Here is a 7,195-nt window from a genome sequence, read left to right on the forward strand (position 1 = left end):
GCTATTGTCTATGTTGTAATCCTTTTCCCTCCTTTGTCTCTAATTCCTAATCTTTCTTGCTGAACAGTTCTCTTCAATATCATACACATGCCAACAGCCTCTGTAGTTTTGCATCAAATAATCTGACACTGATGGAAATGTGTGTTCTTTTTCCAGGCCTGTGAGAAAGCCCAGAAAAGCAAGCCATGATTTTATATCCGAGAACATGGCTTCTCTCCAATAACATGTCAAGTTTGTCATAAGTGTCCAACTGAAGGCCTTTATTATCACACACTGGTGAAATGATTTGCCTGAAGGGGAAACAGAGCATTAATAAATTGAATGAATTGCACATTGTTCATGAAATACTGTAGTGGTACAGTCTTCTGTGTGCTCTGCATTCCAGATACCACCCCAGGTTCTATCTGATTAATATTCATCTGTGTAAAAGTAAAAGAATCAACTTGGGATTGGTTGCACAAATCAGCCGTTCTTAGGATGCCTCACTGAAAGCATTTCCCAAGCTAGATCGTATACCACTTAGTCTTCAACTATGGCAATATATCATGTTTACATTGTCAATGCCTCATCAGTCTGACAACATAGCAAACCTGGCAATTCAGGCTTTAAATATTCCTGTCATAGTATCTAGATCAACATCCACTTAGAAATGAGGAGTAAACTAAACTTGTACTTTTTACTGCCCTAATTGCCACGATAAAGGCTCTGATGAGATGAATGTTGCTTTGCAAGTCTTATGCAATTTTTGAATGCCTTGAGAAAAAAAGACAAACAGTAAATTTCTCTTTTTAAATGATCCTCACATCTTGATGAAATAAGAAGAGCTTCGCAGTATTGCTAGAATTTCATTGGCAAAAATGGCAAAGGGAAGGGAAAAAAACCCTCTATAATTTATAGTATTACAGACTCAGTATTGCGGAAAAGAGTGCTACAAGAATCAAAGAATTTACATTGTGCAGAAATGTAAGGAAACCTTGGTACAAGCATAACTTCCTCAGTGAATCTGTTTCAAGTTGATTTTCTGCTAAGGAAATTCAAATATATACTAAATTATTTCATGCATACTTATTTAAAGATACAGAAATGTCAGTAAGTTAACAGAAAGCCCAACTCCAGTCATGGTGTTATTTACAGATTAGTATTATTCCATGAATGTTTTACTGGCTCTGACAGCCAAGCACTTGAAAATACAGTTAGAAAAAGGGGAGGAGGTATCTGATTTCCTAAACCATAAGAAACTTTGGTAGAAAAGTACGGTATTTACCTACCATTCAGTAAGGAAAAAAACAACAAAACCAAAAACCATCAAACAACAACAAAACAACGAAAGAACCAAAAAATCCTCAAACCCTGAAAACCACAGCCACCAAACCTTTACCCAGAAGGAAGTCTCTAAAAATACTGTATCAAATTCCCTATCCTTTTCAAGGTTCACCCCTGGAAATCCATTAACGTTTTAATTAGCTTCCAGGACCACTATTAGTGCATACTTCAATGGGATCAGTGGCCTAGTCTGTTATTCAAATTATTCTTTCTGTATTCATTGATTCACTCCTTCATCTGTGTGTTCCATTTCATCACAAAACTACACTCCCTGGAAAGCTTATGTTACCTCTCTTCTGATTTTGAATTCGTGTCAGACGAAAAAGTATCATGATAATATTTTCATAACAGTTTTGAGGGGTAGCTTTCTTTTTTTACTTATGCTTCCACAGAAAGGCTCATTAATAAATCACAGTTTTCTTATTACAACCTGAAGCTCCCAGTTCAGCTTTCTTCAGTTGCCAAAGTAATTTAACCTACAGTATGACAAGTGGAATAAGACTGAAATCTTTATGTTTACAATAATTTTTTGAAAAATATTATCTAAAAGCCTTTCTTAACTCTACCTTTGCTGATGGTAGTATTCTGAAGAAGGAATCTGTTCTATGTGAAATTTAATATAAGTTGGTAGCTTGCCATACAGCACTATGACTTATTTTGGATGATATCAGCATGTTGAATACCAGAAAGAAAGTGACCCAGCAATGACTTCGGGTAGCTTCATGGACTGAAGCAAATATTTACATTTCTTCAGGCAACGGGGAGGTGGGGTGCCACAATGAAAGACATATTTGTCCTAAGGATTATGTCACTGTTCCAAACACAGCCTCTCTGTGCAAAAAGTGAGGAACATTTTAATTACCCTTCTCCTCCCTCATCGTCAAAATATTTTTAGGGTTACTTGGCTGTGCAAACTGTGTGACAGCCAGTTGTCAGGAAACAAAGGGCACAGTATTCCTGAGGGAAAGGGTAGTCTTCAGAGCAATGAAAATTCTCAGGGAGGAACAAAATTTGATAATTTGTGATATCAACTGGGCTGATGATAACTTTGCTGAATTAATTTGATTGTAAAATATATAAATATTGGAAAAGTCTTCTCATGTTCACAGGAAAAATCTGCCTTTTAGAAAAAAAGTCACGTACTATGAGTAAATTATGGCTCTCAAAAAATGGATAGGGGAAAAGTAAATACCAAATACTCCTGTTAAATCGTTTTTCATATATTCAGGTACTACTTTAAGACAACTGTAGCACTTTTTCTTCAAACATTTGAGCAGTCCCCTTGAAATCACTGTTTCTTAGGCCTAGAACGAGCAATCTAGGAAGCCAGACTACCAAATGCTAGGCTCATAATTTTTTTTGCTCTGTTTAGCAAACAGTTTTAGGTGGGGTTTGGAAAATAGTTTGCTGTGGAAAATGCAGAGGAGGCATTCAGATTTGTTTTCTGTGTGTAGGACATTTAGGCTGCCTCCTGCAAGCTTGGTCATAGGGTCAGATCTGTCCAAGTACTGAGGTCCACTATCATTTGAACGCACACAGGACTGGATACAGCTACTTTGCTATTGTCTCTCTTCCTTCTCTTCCTAGAGAAATGCTTGTGGCTTTTTGTTTTTTTTCTTTCTAAAAAGGCAGCACAGTCTCTTTATTACAAGCACTACTTTGTGCTGTATTGCTTAATTCTGATTTCCCTGATCAGTCATATACTACTTTTTAGACACTTATCTGGTAAAATGATGGGAACATTTCTGATAGTAAAACTTGAACAAAGAATTAACAAATAATTCCCTACAAATACTCTCACATATAGCATTTGTGGTTCTCTTTCTGCAGTGCTGGTTCTTGGAATTTGACTTGAAATGTGAATAAAAAAAAGAACTTGAGAGTCAAAAATGAGGGTTTTTACATTAAAATCAAGTTAGTGGCGATAGCAATATTGCCCAGCAATAGTTAGTTTACAGCTAAAATTTCTAAAGTTTACAATCCATTAACTTAGATGTTTAATGCATTCTTTTAAATAAGGAATTATAACTGCTCTTGCCAATACCTTTGAACAGTTGTGACAAAATCTCAGTATCTCAAAAAAAGTAAACTGCTTTTATTTTCAGGTTGTATAACAAACATTGAAGAGAAACACTGTCTCCAACAACACTGAAGTTGAACAGAGTCTACTACAGTAGAACTAACACAAAAGATTTTTCATTTCATTGTATACTTTTCCTTTGAGTTCATAATTCATAGACCAAAATTTAGGGTGTTATAAAGTTTTCCTTCACAAAATCAAAGCAGTATCCTTTGTAAATAAAAAAAGTTTCAGTGGTCTCAAGTTTTCCAGAAGATGATCAATAAAGTGATCCTATGGAATGATTTTAATGCATTATGTTATAGCCAGTAACTGTAGACCCAGCAATTCTGACAAGTTTGTACTGAGGATAACTGGTTGTTCCACAGGTAAAAGCATGATTTCAGACCTCTGGACTCAATTTGTTGCTCTCTATCTAGATTTTAAACAAAAATGGGGGAAAAAAAAAAAAAATTGCTCAGAAATACCAACATAGTTTCTTCAGCCAAAATAAAACCCAAAATGCAACCCAACCAACTCCAAACCCCAAGATAAATTTTGTTACCAATACCTATTTTTACCATTTACATTAACTAAAAGACGTACCTTTCAAATATGTTTCAGGACTGAGCCAATAAAACCAAGCGAGACTACAGTAAATGCTAGTCCTGAAGGCCAAACATGTTTGCAGGAAGAATATGCTTTTAAAAAGGCTTCATGAAGGTTGTTTATCTTATTAGTGGCATGCCATAGCATAGAAAATTCCAGGGGAAAGTTCTTTTATTTTCACTCAGGATATACTTACCAGGGAAATTTAATCTCTGAACAATGTACAAGTGGTCAACTGCAGGCAGAATTAACCTCTTGTTTATTTATGTAAGAGAAAACGTTTTATTTGTTTCAGGGCAGGGTGTTCTTATACTGTTTCTATACTAAACTCATAGCTATTCTAACAAAGACAAATAGAGCACATTTAAAGTGAAACAAAGTCTCCTTTGCTGTAGGGTGATGGACGCTTTCTACTGATCTCATGTTTATTGGGTATATGTTAATTCTTTATATCAAAGACATATTTTAGGCTTCATTCAGAAGGAGTATTTGCAACATGAGAAACATTAGCACAGGCTTCTTAGACAGCTAAGTAACTCTTTAAGATTACTAAACAAAACCCCCATAGTTTCATGTGGATTATATAGGGTTATATGAGATACAGCTACACGGTGTATCCAGACATTATTTCATACTGTATTTCACCCACCTTAACTAACCAGTTCTCTTTTTCAAAGGGAAATGCAAAGAAAGATTTTTGAACTTCAAACTTTCAAATATTTTAATAGCACTTTCAGCATTTTATTACTCTTGAAAAGACAGGGCTCGTTTTAACAAAACATACCAGATGTCACTGCCTTTTTAAACCATCCTTTTTCAATTCAGAGGATAATGGTAGTGCATCTTCCTATGGCACAGATGCTATTCTGTCTTCAGTGTCCTAGTACAATGTTTCTGGCCTACTGATGGATCCAAGAGCTCCTGCTTCGTTCTTTATCCTGTCACAGCATTTGTGGAGACACATTTAGGCTACCTTGACATCAAGCAGCTGGCAGGGTATTTCAAAGAATTTTAATTGCTCTTTTGAAAGTGCATCAAAACTTCATAGTGAGACTGTCTTGGCAGGATCTTTAAAGCACCACAGTTTTCACAAGTGAAAATTTGAGTTTCTTTTTTTTCTTTCTCCTTATGAAGTTTGCTTATGAAGCAGAGCACACAATTCACTAGCTGCTTCCTACTATTAGCAGCAAACACTTTTATACAGAAAGCATACTACTCAGCCTTTTGGCTAAGATCAAGTGTAGTACCTGTTCTTATCAGCTTAGCATCTGATGTGTCCTTTGTTGGAGCAAGTCCAGAGAAGGGCCACGAGGATGATCAGGGGACTGGAGCACCTCCCGTATGAAGAGAGGCTGAGAAAGTTGGGGCTGTCCAGCCTGGAGAAGAGAAGGCTGCGTGGAGACCTCATAGCAGCCTTCCAGTATCTGAAGGGGGCCTATAAGGATGCTGAGGAGGGACTCTTTGTTACAGACTGTAGTGACAGGACAAGGGGTAACGGGTCAAAACTTAAACAGGGGAAGTTTAGATTGGATATAAAGAGGAAATTCTTTACTGTAAGGGTGGTGAGGCACGGGAATGGGTTGCCCAGAGAAGCTGCGAATGCTCCATCCCTGGTGGTGTTCCAAGGCCAGGTTGGACAGAGCCTTTGCTGACATTGTTTAGTGTGAGGTATCCCTGCCCATGGCAGGGGGTTGGAACTTGATGATCTTATGGTCCTTTCCAACCCTAACTATTCTATGATTCTATGAATATATCTTTTTGGACTGTCCCTTATTGTCTCTGAATTACACAGCTTACATAGTGGAATGTCTTTCAAAGACAAAGCTTCAGCAGTATGGAAATAATGGACTGGCTGTTGCTTATTGGCTACGATTTTGCAAATTATCTTGAAATTGCTTGTCATGTCTGGAAGCAAGCTGAGTGACAGAAGAGCCAAGATGTTAGGAAATGTCAGGGCATACATGATTTATATTTGCTATTTCTCTACTTTTTTTTTCTTCTTTTTATCCATCTGAAACAGACATAGCTTTGTAAAGTGCTTTCATATACTCTGCCCTAGTCTACTGAATATTGATTTTTAGATCTGTAAATCAGAAAAAAATATTACAGGGAAACCCAGGGGAAAACAGAGCACAGCTCTCTAAAATGCCAGAAGAGGGCATCCAGAGCCCCTTTTGGTGGACAAAGATTTTGCAAGACCAAAGTCAAGTCAAGTCAAGAGAAAGCTGGAAGAAATACGTAAAATGTTCAAAAGCAAAACTATTCCTAATGGGAATATACTTTTAAGGAGCACTGAACATTCTCTAAATAGTGAAGTCATAGTTTAATTGTAAGTTACTTATTTTAGGAGATTCTCAAATTTCATGTCTTAAACTAGAAGTCAGAGTAAATTATTATCTTTTCACTATGAATTAATTCAATTAAGGAATCTAAGTCAAACCTAAATCTTTGAAGATTTTATGCTTCTAAACTAAAACTCAAGGTGTTCATGTTCCTGGAGAAACATAACACCTGGAAATTCTTGCTCACTTCTCAGTCTCCTGGAATCTCTGTTTTGTCATTTGTACTTTTTCTCCACCTCCAGTCAGGAACAGAAGCTTCTAATCACATAGCATTTTTATCTCACCACCTCTAGCAGTAAGCTTTTTTTTTTTTTGCCAGGTTTGATTCCCATATAAATGGAGTTTTTAAATCATAACAGGATAAACCTATCATTGATGTAATTGTTATCTAGTATTACAGCTGTGAGTGGGTGGTGACAGCTACAGCCTGTATTTTTCTTGCAGTCGTTTCAGCATAACTTTAGGGGATATTTGAGAAGATACGTTAAGAGGACTTTTGAATTCCCTTCATAGTAGAAAAAATTTATGCGCGTCTTGGCCTACTGCCCAAAGTCTCAGCTGGAGAAGAAAAGGCTGTATATACTGCACGTTCATTACCTTCAGAGGGAGTATACATCCTGATGTCTAACTTCCATGCCAAGCAATAAGGCTAGAAAAACTTTCAAGAGAGTCACAGTTTTATATCAGGGAGTTAGTTCTGCTCCCTAGATTCAAATAATTTAAAGCAATACAACCTATTTTTAATTCAGAGTTGATGTTCTGTTTAATGGTGCACAGAGAAATAATTTTTCCATATTTTTTCCTTGAAGCTTTTTTTTTTTTTTCCAAATTATGTGCAGCAGTCATAAGCTGGGGAAGTGTC

At 36.6% G+C, this 7,195-nt stretch overlaps 1 pseudogene; it reads left to right on the forward strand.

Annotated features, from left to right (window-relative positions):
- The first annotated feature begins 5,200 nt into the window (after window positions 1–5,200).
- LOC133262972 (U2 spliceosomal RNA) lies at window positions 5,201–5,330 on the forward strand (annotated as a pseudogene).
- The last annotated feature ends 1,865 nt before the right edge of the window (window positions 5,331–7,195 follow it).

This window comes from Pezoporus flaviventris, unplaced genomic scaffold (genome assembly GCF_033815535.1).
Source record: "Pezoporus flaviventris isolate CSIRO_AGI_PZ_B2104156 unplaced genomic scaffold, CSIRO_AGI_Pfla_v1 ptg000226l, whole genome shotgun sequence".
NCBI classification, from domain to species: domain Eukaryota; kingdom Metazoa; phylum Chordata; class Aves; order Psittaciformes; family Psittacidae; genus Pezoporus; species Pezoporus flaviventris.